The following is a 15933-nucleotide window of genomic DNA, read 5'->3' as shown; positions in this document are numbered from 1 at the left end:
TTTTTTTTTTTGCCTTAGGATTTGTGCACCTGGCTGGAGGAGAAGGACCCTGCTCCGGGCAAGTGGAAGTGAATCCTGGAGGAGGCTGGATTCCAGTGTCTGATAGGAACTTCACATTTGCCACTGCCCAAGTCATCTGTGCAGAGCTGGAGTGTGGCAAAGCTGTTTCTGTTGTAAGGGCTGTGCCTTTTAGAGAGGTCATTCCACAGGTGTGGGATGAAGAGTTCCGGTGTGAAGGGCAGGAACCTTCAATCTGGTTCTGCCCTAGAGCACCCTGTTCTGGAGGAAGCTGCCAACATAGTGGAGCTGTTGAAATTGTTTGTTCAGGTGAGATTCAGAGGTTGGATTTAGCCTCTTTGGAAAGCCTGTGGACAAAATGAATGAGAAATATTACTGAAAATTTGTTTTCTCCTCTCAGAGTTCAGTGAAGTCCAGCTCAGGAAGAACAGCACCTCCCAGTGTGAGGGTCAGGTGGAGGTGAACACCTCTGTGGGATGGAAAGCACTGTGTGCCTCCCACTGGAATATGGCCAATGCCCATGTTGTGTGCTGCCAGCTGGGCTGTGGTGTTGCCATCTTCACCCCAAAAGGAGGAGTGTACTTTGCAGAAAAAGGTGGTGAGATCTGGAAAAACCGATTCCACTGCTTAGGGTCTGAGTCCTTCTTGTGGAGTTGCCCTGTGAGAGCCCTGGGTGCTCCTGCATGTGACCATGGGAACACAGCCTCAGTGGTCTGCTCAGGTGAGAGAATGTTTGAGGTGTCAGGGACCCGGGATGCTCCTGGGGGGACAGGTTTCACACCACCCAGCAGAGAGAAATGACTTCAAATTGAAATGTTCTATAGTAAAGTAGGGTGATAGTGCTGACAATTCCTCCTTCAGGCTGGATAAAGCAGGTTAATGGAAATATTTTAAAAGACATTGTTATTTATGTACTTTTTTGACTAAAGGTCTCAGCATGTAGTTCAGGCTGACCTAGATTCACTGTATAGCCCACATTGACTTCAAACTCATGGTGATCATCGTACCTCAGCTTCCTGAGTGCTGGGATTACAGGTGTCTACCACCACACCTGGCCCTACATTTCTTAAAATAATGTGTAAGACTGGATGTAAAACTTTGTTAAGTATGTCACGAAGGTCAACACAATGTTAGTAACTCTACCAGAATTCACCTGAATATCCCATTAGTCACAGTTCAGTCCTTCTGTGAACAATGTCTTGGTTACTGTTCTCTTGTTTCTGAGAGAAATGCCTGATGACCAAAATTAGGGAAGAGAAGTGTTATTTAGCTCATGGTTACTGGAGCTTTCAATTTATACTTGACTGGCTCTAAGGCAGAGGAGCACATTGCAGAGAGCAGCCATTCATTGAGGTGACAAGGAGCAAGATAACAAAGAGAGTAGTATTAGCTCAGGCAGCTAGCTAGCCTCTATCCCCTCCTCACATTGTCAAGCAGAGAATGTGAATGCCTCAGGACATTCACAACTATAATCCCAACATTGGATAAACAATCAATTATGCACTCCAGAAGTTGCCCCATGACTGCATGAAGATTTGGGGGGACAACTAGACATAAACCACAACACACAGGAAAAGATTCTAATGCCTGCTGACCAGAAATATTTTGTTCAGATTTGATCTTTATGCAAAATCATCCAGCAGATTTTCCTTTTTATTTCAAATTTGTTGAACCAACTCATAGGTTGACTTCACCTGTGTTGTGAAGTTCACCTGTGTTTTCTTTGCAGCAGAGCTTCATTCTTGTTTTGGATATGAACACATGAAATTATACTGATTTCATCATCTGATGACAGAGAATTGAGTTGTTTCTAGATCTTAACTATTACAAACAATTGTGCTGCAAATTGCCTGGGCTTTGACATTTGATGAACTATTTACACACTTATTTGCATTTTTTAAAAATTTAGGACAGGGTGTACAGTGCCTCACTGTGTAGATCAGCAGGCCAGGGGATTGAACTCCCAGACCCTGCATTTGGTCTAAGCAGGTGCTTTAACTTGCTGAGGTATTTGGCTGGCCCTTATTTGCATTTTTAATCCCTAACCATTTACTTTCATTATATTAATATGATACTTTTTGCAAAGTCAAATTCTTATGTTTTCTTTGTTTCTTTTTCTTTTTTGTTTTTGAGATATGTTTTTAACTTTGTAGTACAAATTAGTCTTGATCTCACTAAGTAGCTTATGTTGGGATTAAATGTGCAATTATTCCTCTCTATCCTCCTGAGGGATAGAATTACAAATGTGCACTGCCATATCCATTTCAAGTTCTTAAATTCTTTCTTTCTTTCTTTCTTTCTTTCTTTCTTTCTTTCTTTCTTTCTTTCTTTCTTTCTTTCCTTCCTTCCTTCCTTCCTTTCTTCCTTCCTTCCTTCCTTCCATTCTTTCTTTCCTTTTTTTGAAGGAAGGAAAAATTTATTTAGCTCACAGTTACTGGAGATTTTAGTCCATACTCAACAGGCTTCAAGGCAGCCTGGCACATCGCAAAGAACAATATTTCATGGCCATGGGCAAAGAGCAGTAGCACAAAAGGAGGAGTAGCAGCAGCTCAAGAAGCTAACTTCTCTTTCCTCCTTACATTGAAATGCAACCCAGGTTAGGTGCAGCATCCACACCCACAGTAATCAATCACAAACACCAAAAGCTACCCCAAGATTCTATGAAGCTTTGAGGGGACAACCCATAATATTCTGCCCCTCGGCCCCCAAAGACTCATGCACATTCCTTTATGCAAAAGCCATTATAGTCCATCTCTAAGAGTTGCCAAAGTCCCAACAGTTTCAGCATTCCTTAAAAGTCCAAGTCCCAAGTCTTCTCCAAGTTCCAAGGCAAACTCTCAACTGTGACCCCCTGTACAAATGAAAAGACAAACACTTCTAACATTCAAAGACACAAGATAAACACTGCCATTCCAAAAGGTATGCACAGCAGGATAGAAACCACTAGGGAAAAAAACAAGCCCAAAACTCATCAGAGCAAATATTATATTCTGTAGGTCCATGTGGAACATCTGAAGCAATCTGTGGCAAATTGTGAGCTCCACGTGTCCCCACACCTACAGTACTCTTGGTGGCTTCCATGTCATCTCTCTTAGGCCATCTTTGCTCCCATTTTGCAGGTTCCCTTAGGTGATCCGTGTTCCTGGCTTTTCTAAACTTCTTGGGCTTCTGTACAGCATTAACTCACATTTCGTTTCATTTTATTTTTTCCATAATTTTATTGACAAATAAATAGAAATGAGACAGTTTCAAATCAAATTGGTAGGACAGTTCCAATAATTAACACATTACATACTGCCATCCTAGTGGTTATTTGGTGTATAAGACGCAGACATGATATCCTATTCAGAAACAAAATTAGAACAAATCCCTCTATTCCTTGAATTAAGAGAATTCAGCTATATCTCTATCCTAACCATTTTGAATATACAGATACAAAATGGTCATACATCTATATCCATTTTCTTGTTTAGTTCCACCATTTAAACATTATAGATGTGTGAACTCAGCAAAATATTTCAAAATAGGCCAGCAGTCCATAATAGCACTGGGTCATCCACTTGACTGGCAATATCAGAAGGTGTTGACCTGAGTCCCCTACAGCTCGACATAACAGCATGGCTTTACTTCTTATACTTCATTTTTATACTTTTCTGCTGGATGGTTAAGACCAAGGTAAAGTAGGACCTATGCAACAAGAGTTGTAGCTTTTGAGTCTGATAAGGTCAATCAAATCCCCTCAGGATTTATCCTGAGATCCTGTACCTCAGATTGTAGATCATTTGTCAGTGTCAGTCATGTGGATGAGTCACGGCCATTGCTTGGACAATTTGCTGTCTATGAAAGCCTGAGAGAATGTTTTTCTCTCCATGAGAATCTTCTTAGGCACACTCTACATCATCGATCACTTTACTCTTTGACCCCATAATCTTCTTGGTCATAAAATTTGGGACACAACTGAGTCACATGATGTTACAGAACAGGTTCTCAAATGTCCTGAGTCTTAATGGACCTTGGAAGGCTAAGGCCAAAATGTTGGCTTTCCTTGTGACCCTCATTTTTCTCTAACTAACTTAGGTTGTAAACCCTCTGGAAGAGAAGTTTATTGTTATTGCCATATAACCTAGGTTATTGAGCTTAACCTCACTATCTGTCTGAATGTCAAACATCTTAGGCATTACAAGGAACAGGTATTTTTCATATAGTATTGATATATTAAACATTCAGTCCCTACAGAATATGACAAAAAAATTTGAAAACGAAATTACATGTAAAAAATAGGAATAAAGAATTATATATGTTTACACATAAGTCCAGAAATCTAACCGTATACAACTTTGTTGTAGTACAGTCCTGCAATTCTCCTTTTCCTGTCTCCTGCCTTATTTCACCACCCCCTTCTATTTTAAATAATCATCTACTAGAGAGACAGCATGGCAGCAACTGGTGTGTCATGACAAGAAGCACATATCCAGAAAGTCAGAATGACAGGCACTCCAAGTATGAACCTACTATTACAGACTTCTATCTTCAGTGCAGTTGCTAAGTTCACAGGTGTCAGTATAAATAGTCAGGGTGAGAATCCTTCCAATTAACTGCTAGATTCAAAGATCTTCTGAAGATTCTCAGAATGATTGCCTTACCCATCTTGTATATATAACTGTATGGATTGCCTCTGTCATGTTTCCTCTCTCTTCTTGATCTCTCTTCATTGTCTAGTCCTCAACATCTTGTTTTCCTTTTAGTTGTATTATACATTTCTATTTGTATTTCTTCTTTTGAGTTTTTATGCTAGGGAAACTATATGATATTTACACGTATGTGTCTGGTTTTTTTCACTTATGAGTGTACCTTCAAGTGGCATCCACTTCAATATAAAGGCTTCAAGTTTATCATTCTTTATAGCTGAGTAATACTCCATTGTACAAAAACACCACATCTTTTTCATGCATTCCACAGATCACAGGCATCTTGGTTGCTTCCAAGATTTGATTATCACAAATTGTGCTGCTACAAAAATAGGCACACATATATCACTATGATATGATGTTTTCAGAACCTCTGGGAAAATTCACAGTAGAGGAATAGCTGGATTAAGTGGGATTTCCAGTCCTAGTTTTCTAAGGAGTCTCCATTCTGATTTCCATAGTGGTTGCACTAGTCTGTATTCCCTCCAGTACTGGAGAATGGTTCCTTTTTCCCACACAACGTTTCCAACATTTGTTGTTGGTTGACTTCTTTATGATAATCATTATTTTAGGGGTGAGATGGTATCTCAATGCTGTTTTAATATGCATTTCATGCATGGATAGTGATGTGGAGCATTTTTTCACATATTTATTCACTTCTTTAATTTCATCTTCTGAGAAGTGTGTGTTCATCTCAGATGCCCATTTCTGGATTGGGTCTTTAAATTTTGGGGCCACAGTTTTGTTTTGTTTTTTTTATTTCTTTATCAATTCCAGAGAGCAGACCTTTGTCTGAGTACATATTTGTCAAGATTGTTTCCAAATTTGTGGGTTGTCTTTTCACTTTGTTGGTAATTTCTTTTGAAGTGCAAAAAGTTCTATATAAGAGGAGGTCCCAGTTGTTAATTATTTCAAGTGTTTCCTGTGTGGTTTGATTTTTGTTCATGAACTCTTTGCCTACCCCTATCTTCAAGAGTTCCTTCTACTTTCTTTCTTTTTTTTTTAATACTGTTTTTTGTTTTTTTTTTTTAATTTTATTTATTTATTTTTTTGTGTGTGGCTAGCTCAGCCCACCAGGGGGCGGGGCTGGCTGGCATGTGGTGCTGGGGGATCGAACCGTGGTCCCTGATGCTTTGCTAAGCTTGTTCTAAGCAGGTGCTTTAGACCACTGAGCCATCTCACCAGCCCCCCTCCTACTTTCTATTCCAGGAGATTTAGTATTTCTCTTTTAATGTTTAGATCTTTAATCCATTTTGACTTTAGTTTAGTGCATGGTGACAGACCTAGGTCAAATTTCATTTTTCTACATGTAGAGAGCCAGTTTTTGCAGCACAATTTTTAAAAGAGAATGTTCTTTTCCTAGTGAGTATCTTTGACCACTTTGTCAAAGATAAGGTGACTGAGTGTGTTTGTAGAGGCTTCAGAGTCTTATAGTCTATTCCCTTCATCCTCAGGTCTATTTCTTTGCCACTACCATGCTGATTGTATCACAGTGCCCTTGTAGTATAAATTCAAGTCAGGAATTGTAATGCTTCTGGGCTTGTCTTTGTTGACCAGGATTGTCTTTGCTATTCTAGGCCTCTTCTGCTTCCAGATAAATTTTAGAAAGGATTTCTCTAGCTCTGTGAAGTATGTTTGTGGAAGTTTCATAGGGATTGCACTAAATCTGTACAGCAATTTGGGGAGTATGGCCATTTTCACGATTTTGATTCTTCCTATACAGGAGCATGGAATGTCTCCATTTTCTGTAATGCTCTACAATCTCTTTTCCAGAGTACTGTAATTTTCCTGGAAAAGATCTTTGATGTATTTAGTTAGATGAATTCCAATGTATTTCATTTTCCTCTGTGCTATTGTAAAGCGTATTGTTTCTATAATTTCCGTCTCAGTGTTTCTTATCTGTGTAGAGGAATGCTACTGTGTTTTGGGAATTGACTTTGTATTCTGCTATGCTACTGAATTTGTATATTACTTCTACTAGCTTCTTGGTTGAGTTTTTTGGTCTTCATGTTAAAGTATCATGTCATCTGCAAACAAGGACATTTTAACTTCTTCTTTACATATTCTTGTTCCTTTTATTTCTTTCTCTTGTGTAATTGCTCTAGCCAATAATTATAGAACTATATTGAATAGGAGTGGTGATAGAGGACATCCTTGTTTTATTTCAGATCTAAGAGTAAAATATTTCAGTTTCTCCCCATTTAGAATTATGTTAGCCATTGGGTTTTCATAAATGACTTTTACCAGAATGTAGTAGAGGCCATGTATTCCAATTTTCTGTTGGACTTTGAACATGAATGAGTGTAAGGCTTTGTCAAAAGCCTTTTCTCCATCAATTAAGATGATCCTGTGGTTTTTAGGTTTAGCTTTATTGATATAGTGTATTACAATTATAGATTTTCAAATATTGAACCACCCTTGCATCCCTGGGATGAATCTTACATCGTCATGGGGTTTGATCTTCTTAAAGATTTTCTATATTCTGTTTTCTAGTAATTTATTGAGAATTTATGCATCTATGTTCCAGAGGAAGATTGGTCTTTAGCTCTCATTTTTAGTTTTGTCTTTCCTTGGTTATTTTATCAGTGTAATACTCACCTCCAGGCCTCCAGGAATGATTTTGGGAGGATTTGTTCCTTTTCAGTTCCATTTAAATGTTTGAGGAGCATAGGGACTACATCTTTTGTAAAATTCTCATGGAATTCGGCTGTGAATCCATCTGGACCTAGACTTTTTTTTGTAGGTATTTTTTTTATTTCTTCTTGTATTCCTTTGGCTGTTATTGGGCTATTCAATGTAGTTGAATCTTATCAATTCAGTTTTGGTAATTTGTACCTTTCTAGGAATCTGTCCATTTTATCTGTGTCTTCTGTGAGAGTAAAATTCTCAAAGTAGCTATTGATAACCTTCTGTATTTCCACTGGGTCTGTGGTAATTAGATTCTTTCCATTCCTTGCTGCTTGTATTTGAATATTTTTTTCCTCTTTTGATGTTATTAACTAGGAGTTCATCAATTTTATTTAATATTTCAAAGAACTTGCTTTTTGTTGTGTTAATTGTTTGACCTGTTTTCTTCGTCTCAGTTGAATTAATTTCTGTTCTAATCTTTAAGATTTCTTCCCGTCTTTGTGCTGTGGGGATGGTTTGCTCTTCCTTTTCTAGTTGTTGTAGCTGCAGGCTTAGTGTTTATTTGTTCCCTTTCTGTTTTCCTAATGTGTGAGTTCACAGCTATGAATTTCCCTCTGAGAACTGCTTTCATTGTATCCCATAAATTATGATAAGTTGTGTTTGAATTTTCATTAAATTGTAGATATTGTTGAATTTCTTGTTTAATTTCATCTGTGACTCATTGACTCCTTGGTAGGATGTCATTTAATTTCCATGTATTTAGGGTTTTTTTGGGTTTCTCTTGTCATTTATTTCCAGTTTCTTTGCACTGTGGTCAAATACATGCGTGTGATAATTTCTGTTTTCTTGCATATACTTACACATGACATATGGACCAGTATATGTTCGATTTTAGAAAATTACCCATGTGAAGAGAGAAAAATGTGTGTTCAGCTTTGTTTGGGTGGAACACTCTGTATGTGTCCACCAAGTCCATTTGTTTCAAGCTCTTGTTCAGTTCTGTTATTTAGTTGCTATTTTTTGTCTGGTTAACCCATTTTTTTTGGAAGAAGGTTGTGTTAACGTCTCCTGTTAAGGTTGTGGTACTGGAGTACCACATAATTGGTGTCCATTATGATTTGCTTTATATATTTGGTTGTCACCTTGTTTGGTGCACACATATTTATGAGTGTTACGTTTTCCTCTTGTGTTTTTTCCTGTCCAGTATATAGTAGGCTTCTTTATTTCGCTTGATCATTTTTGGTTTGAAGTTGAGACTCTCTGAGAATAGGATTGTTAACCCTGCTGTTTTCTGAGGTGCTGAGGCATGTAATAGTGTTTTCCATCCTTTGACTTTCAGCCTATGAATGTCTTTATGCATTAAATATATTTCATGTATACAGCATATTGTTGGATTTTTTTTCCTACTCCACTTTGCCGGTCTATTTCTCTTAATTGGTGAGTTGAGTGGATTTACATTGATGGTTATAATGGAGATGTATTGGCTTATAATTGACATGTTATTTACCTGTTGTTGTTTACTTCTTTTTTTCCTGTGTTTAATTGTTTGCCCTATTTAGTTGGTTCCTCCTGATCTCATTTGTGGAGTTCTGATCATTTTCATCCCTCTCTATAACATCTTTCTGGAGCCTGTGTAGGGTTGGCTTTGCCATCATGAAGTTCTTTCATTGTTCTCTGTCATGAAAATATTTCATTTCTCCATCAAATTTGAAAGAGTGTTTTGCAAAGTATAGTATTCTGGGCTGGAATTTGTTTTTATAGAGGACTTGAATTACTCTTCTCCATGCTCTTCTTGTCTTCATGGTTTCTGAAGAGAATTTGGCCATAATTCTGATGGCTTTTTCTTTGAATGTGATCTACTTCTTTTCTCTAGCAGCTCTCATTATATTATTCTTGTGCTGGATTTCTGGAATCTTAACTATCATATGTCTCGGTGTGTTTTTAATTGGGTTTAGGTTACTTAGCATTCTGTATGCTTCGATTACCTGAATGTCAGGTTGTTTCCTCATATTTGGGAAGTTTTCTGCTATTACTACTGCCCATATTTTTTTCATGTCATTTGTATTGACTCCTTCTTTTTCATTGATATCTATTAGTCTCACTTTTTTATTTTTACATCATCTTGCAAGTGGTGAATTATTTTTTCTTGCATCCTGGTTGTTTTTAAGAGATCCTGTCTTACCTTTTCACTAGCTTAATCAGTGTCTTCAAGATCTTAAACTCTGTCTTCACTTTCACTAAAATGGATTTTCAAGATTTTGATTGCGATTTTAAGTTCCTCTATATCTCTTTGACTCTGCTTCATGCAATCTATTTCTTTCCTGTATTGCTCATTCAAGGAATCTGTCATTTTTCTAATCTCTTTTTTTGTCAAGGTCTCCTTTATGAGCAGTTATTAATTCTTTTACTGCAGTGTTTTTTTTTCCATATTGGGTTTCCTCCTTAAGTTTTCCATATTGGGTTTCCTCCCTAAGTTTCTGTATTTGAGTCTTTCTTTCAGATGCTCTGGGTTCAGATAATTTCTTTTTTATTTCAGCAAATAATTCTGCTCTGAATTCCTCTATGGCTTTTTGCTGTTGCTTATTTACTTTTGAAGGTGTTAATTCATACACTTCATCTGAGCTAGTGTCTTCTGCACTTGCTCTGGATGGGCATTGATTTTCCTTCATGTTTCTGTCTGATTCTTTATTGCAGATGCTATTAATTCAGGCATTTTTTTAATTTCCAATCTGATTTCCTCTATACCTTTATGCAGTTGTTTATTTCAGAAGCCATTCATTGATTTCAGCTGTGTGATTCCCAATTTGTTCTGTGTTAGTGTCCTCTGCACTTGTTGTGGGCAAGTTTTGGGGTCTGAGACTGAATTTGCTCCTTCTCATTGTCATTTTGTATAGCACTGTCTTCTGATCTTTGTTGAGTAGCTTTTGTTCAGTTATAACCATAACACCTACTGAAATTCATGTGCAGATTTACAAAGTTTGAATTTATCCAGCTGTTCTTTTCTTGGGTCTGGCTGCTGTGCTCAGCTTCTTCCTGCTGCTGCCCTAGAGAGTGATCCTGTTTTGCCCCTCTGGCAAGATGTTCTGCTCCTGGACTAGCTGGGTGTTTCTGTGCCCTACTCCCTCTGCAGGTACTGCAGCTGCAGAGTTTCACCCCAGTTTTGTATACCAGTCTTAAGCTGACTCTGAACAGGACAATGTGGAGTAGGTTGGAGAGGAAGTTCTCCCACACACTCTCTGGGCCTGGGCTAGGGCTGGATCTGGTGGTCCTGAGAGCTTGGCAGAAGTTTCCACTCACTGGGCTGTAGTAGGGTGGGACTGGGGAGTTGTGGGCATTCCCAACGGGGTAAAAGAAGGTCTCACCCATGCTGCATCTGGTCTAATACCAGACAAGTCTTCCTGTCGCAGGGTAGCCAGAAGCTCTCCCACACACTCATTTGGCCTATGCTCGGCCTGGATCTGGGGTTCCCCAGAATGTAGTAGAAGTTATCACTGGGCTGGGGGAGGGTGCTGAGGAGTGGTGGTGGTCGGGTCTCAAGGGGGTGAAAGAGGGTCTCACCTATGCTGCACCTGGGCTTGGACCAGACAGGTCCCATGGGAGCAGGGTAGCTGGAACGTCTCCCACACACTCACTGGGCCTTGGCTAGGGCTTGATCTGAGGGTCCCAAGAAAGTAGTAGATGTTCTCACTCTGGGTGGGGGGCCAGGGGTGTGAGGAGAGGTGGGGGTTCCTAAGGGAGTGGAAGAGGGTCTCACCCACGCTGCACCTGGGCTTGGACCAGACAGGTCCTGCCAGAAGAAAATCTTGTGCTTTCTTTTGTGTGATAAATGTGTATTCACCCTCTGTCCTAGGTTGTTCAGTAGCTAGTGGCTGTTTCTTGCTGTTTGATAAGATAAAATTCCTTCCTTACTAATTCCTATAAACAAAGTTAGATGACTTAAAAATGAAACTAAATGGACTTAACTCCTTGTAACCTCAAACTATGTAAGGCTGTGTGTATTCAGGTTCAAGGTAATCAAAAACTAAAACAATGCCCCCAGAAAAATTAGGTTGAGTAGTGCTAAAGGCGTTATATTGTTTTACTTTTTTTCAGTACTGAGGATTGCCAGGCAAGTGCTTATTGTAAAATCATTATTTTGTGTCAGATGATAAATTTGTTTACTCAACTGGATGTGGTTATATGTTTTAAAAGCCCACTACTTCCTGACCTTGCTGCTGTTCAGTCTTTCCAGAGCTGACAAACCTGAGCTCAGTAATAAAAGTCTTCTTTAAATTCGTATCTGAGAATATTAAAATTTGGTAGAACACTTCTTTTGCATTAGCATTTAGTGTTAAAACAGCAAGGGATGTTATAAAGGAATCAGATCTCTATGTTTGCTGTTTAATGTATCATTTATTCTCATATCTTTCTATATATTCTTGTTATATCTTGGTAAATGGTCTGCCTTTGTAACTACTGCTATGCTTATTCATTCTATGTTGTAACTATGACCATAGCTGTGGCCGATTGTAAGATACACCCATGTATTGGCAGTATTCTAAAGATACTCCTAGGGACAAGATGTGATTAAGATTCAGCACTTCTGTGTATCAAGAAATACATGTACATTACTGCTTTCTGTTTAAAACTTAAGCTGAATTTATTGTCACCTTCCTTGTCTATTCAAGAATAATTTTTCATGAGGTTTTTAGAATCATGTATTTTTATTTAATTGTATTGTAAAGTTATATGTGATGATACATTTTCTGTAAATGACTTTGAAATTTAAGACAAATATCTGAATATTATTTCTTAAATGATTTATATTCCATTCAAAAAATAAATTCTTATCTTGCTGGTCTGGTTTCTATTTTGAGAGACTCATAACAGTTTCCACTGAATAGGCTTCTTACATGCAGCTTTCCACACTGCCCTCTCAGGGGCACACTGCCTGGTCTCCAAGCATTCTTCTGAAATCAAGGTGGAAGTCTTCTTAACCTCAGAACTCCTGCATTCTGAAAGCACCAAAAACCAATGCCATGTGGATGATACCAAGGTCTGCTGCCAGCTGCAACAGTAGCCAGGCTTCCTTTTCCTCTTGGCTATAGGGATCAACTTCCTGGATTGCTAAGCACTCTGACCCTGATTCTGAGGAATACATTCTCTTGTGCAGGAGCCATTCTGGAACCTGGTATGACCCCTGCTGCCATTCTGGTACAAGGGGCTCTGCGGTGTTCCCCTCAAGGCATAGTCCTTCACCCTTGCAATTCTGAGGCTGCAAAGGGTGGAAACGTTCTGCCTTCAGTGATGCCCTCAGGCCATCCTTTTAATTCTCTGGTTCCTTCTTAGAAATGGAGTTCCTCTCAGCTTTTATCTTTACAGTCTGCAACTTTATTGGAGCTTCCTTTCTGGCCAAACTCAAAACATTTTGAATCATCCTGCTGCACCCCTTGCTCTTCATTCTCAACATAATTCAGACTAAAAGCCCCCAGTAATAGTCATGCCACTGCCCCAACATTTGGTTGCTTTGAAATATCTTTTGAAAGATTAATCAGTCTTCTATACTTAAACTCACTCTCAGGCAAAGTCTCTGGACATGAGCAAAATTCAGACCGCTTTTCTGCCAAGTCAAAATGCAAATGATCCAGAGTACAAAAGCCAATGCAGTCCTTCTTTCCAGCAGAAACCTCTCCAGCCTGGTCTTTACAGGCCAGCTTTCTACTAGCCTTCTGGTCTTCTGAGCTTTGACCAGAATTTGCCCTGCAAAAGAATCAAAGCTGTTTCAGCTCTTCTCAAGTAGGCAATGTCTCTGAAACTTTCCTGTCTTCCCATAAGTCTTTACTAAAAACTCATAATCCATATGGTCAGGTTTAGACACAACAATGACTCCTCTCTTGTGGTACTAAGTTCTGTCTCAGTTACTCTTCCCTCATTGCTGGGACAAATACCCAACAACCAAAATTAAGGAAGGAAAGCATTTATTAGCTCACAGTTACTGGAGGGTTCAGTCCATACTTAGCTCACTCCAAGGCAGCCTGGCACACTGCAGAGAGCAACCTTTTATAGTGGGGGGCAAAGAGCAAGAGCCTCAAACTTTTAATTTCACTTTAAACACAGTTTACCAGCTATTATCTATACATTGAGTGTGATATTAAACTACCTGAATATAAAATAAAATTCTCAAAAGATGCCTTATACACAAATTTTCTTCTTTTGCCTATAATTGCAATCTTTCTGGGAATTTTATTGTGCATTGAATGGTGATTTCAGGAAAAGTTGTATATCATTCTTTGGATCCAGCTGACAGAATCTTTTCTTGTGAATATTTTTCTCCCCACAGCAAGGCTACCTGTGTCACAAAAAGAGCTCTGTTATGTCTGAGTTTATTCATATAATCTGTTCTGCTTCACTCTGTTAACTGTTGATCCTTGAACCAATATCATGTCTTTTCAGTTGCCATAACATTACACTACATATGAGAAACTTCGGTCAAATTGAAGTGGCTGTTCAAATTGTGTTGCTTTGTTTGCCACGTATGATATTTTTTATTAATTTTATTGAGAAAGAAATAACAATGAGACAGTTTCAAAACAGGTTAGTAGGACAGTTACAATAATTAATACATTGCATATTGTTGTCTGTGTAATAGTTATTCATAGTACAAGATGCTGACATGCTATCTTGTTTAAACCCTATTGCCAAATATGTTAGTTTTTACTGGTTTTATGTATTTCTACATAAAATTTAGTATCAGCTTGTCATAGATAACACCAAAAATAATATTGTGACTGACGTTAAATTTACATATAAATTTGGAGATAATTTATATATTAGGTTTCTAATTTCTATCAGGGTTTTTAAAAAATGTTGGATATATACTTATTTATTTGTTTGTTTGTTTATTGAGACAGGGTCTCAGTAGGTAGTTTAGACTGGTCTTGAACTTAGTGTATAGCCTCAGCTCGTCTTACAATTGCTGCAGTCCTACTGCCTCAGCCTCCTGAGTTCTGGGATTACAGGCATGTGCCATCATGCCTGATTATTTTTTTGATGTTATAATTATTTGTATAGTAATGTTCTAGGAATACAAAATTTCTTTGACATGTCTTCAAATTAATTTTTATGGAATATATTTAAGTAATTAATTTGAGATCTACAAAAAATTGAAATAATTTTATAATCACTTCCAAGTAATGTTTACCACACTTCCCAGTATTAGTAAGTTGTACATTCTGCCTCTTTCTGCTAATATAAAAATTTATGAATGAATAGTAAAAAAGAGATGGTTGATATGACCATTCAATCTTAAAACAGAAAGGTTTGGCATAATTAGAAGGAGAGATCTCCATGCAGAATATGAGCTTTGAGGATAGGAAACCACTTCTCCTATATCACAGTTTCCATCCTAGATACCAGCACTGTCCTGTCTTTGGTGTAGCTCAGGTTCCTGCTCTCTTGCCCTCTCTGCAGGAAACTGGACACAACCGCAGCCACAGAGCAATGACTTCCTGTCTGACCCAGAAGTCTCTGCAGCCTCAGAGGGCCTGGCTGCCAACTCCTCAGGTGAGGACATCTTCAGGACAGAACCCTGCCCCTTCTCATGTCAGTATCTCTGACCTGACTCTGTCTCTTCTCAGATAGCAGAAAGCTGCGCCTCGTCGATGGGGGCGGTCGCTGTGCAGGGAGAGTGGAGATCCTGCATCAGGGCTCCTGGGGCACCATCTGTGATGACAGCTGGGACCTGAGTGATGCCCAAGTGGTGTGCAGACAGCTAGACTGTGGAGCGGCCCTCAATGCCACAGTGTCTGCTCACTTTGGGCAGGGATCAGGGATAATCTGGCTGGATGAGCTGAACTGCACAGGAGAGGAGTTCCAGGTGTGGAACTGCCCTTTCCGTGGCTGGGGACAGCACGACTGCTGGCACAAGGAGGACGCAGGGGTCATCTGCTCAGGTCTGTGCTCACACAGTTCTGTGTTGGATAGAGAGGGAGGGTGTCCAGGATAGTTCCTGAGCCCTAGGGTTAGGTTAGAGGATTTCCTAAAGGCATAAAGGGAGGAGGTTCCTTCCTAGGGCCAGTTTTTGTAGAAGAGGAGAAGATGAGGTGCCATCACTTCCTCCTGCATCATCTGACATTTTGGTCCTTTTCTCTCAGCTTTATCGCCTAACACAATCATTTTCTACAATGTCCAACTGAACACAGGGCTCACCTTTTAGATACCTATGTGAGCAAAGCCAGGAGCGCTACACTTTGATCCTTATTGTCACTTTAATAAAGTGGCACATCCTCAGTGACTTTGAACAACAGAAATGATTATCTTACAGTCCTGTAGATAACCAGTCCTTATCAGGCTGGATTAATAATAAGGTGAGAGTAAGACTACATTCCTCTGAGACTCTAGGAAGTATAGTTTCATCCCTCTTCTAGTTTCTAAAAGTTGCTGCTGTCCTTTAGGTCCTGGTTACCCTTTTCTTTGAACCAAATGCAGTACGAATAAGGCAATAAATGTGCATAGTCACATCTCCTTTTGACCAGTCTGGAAAGGTGATCTGCTTCTATTTATTTATTTATTTATTTATTTATTTATTTATTTATTGTATTTTAGGAAGGGTCTACAGGGT

General features: G+C 38.9%; 1 pseudogene; it reads left to right on the top strand.

Annotated features, from left to right (window-relative positions):
- Positions 1 to 15933, top strand: part of LOC105740889 — a 145375-nt pseudogene that overhangs the window by 8852 nt on the left and 120590 nt on the right.

Source organism: Octodon degus, unplaced genomic scaffold, assembly GCF_000260255.1.
Source record: "Octodon degus isolate 3935 unplaced genomic scaffold, OctDeg1.0 scaffold00292, whole genome shotgun sequence".
Taxonomy (NCBI): Eukaryota; Metazoa; Chordata; class Mammalia; order Rodentia; family Octodontidae; genus Octodon; species Octodon degus.
The sequence above is the reverse complement of the archived record's forward strand: the minus strand, read 5'-3'. Positions and strand labels throughout refer to the sequence as shown.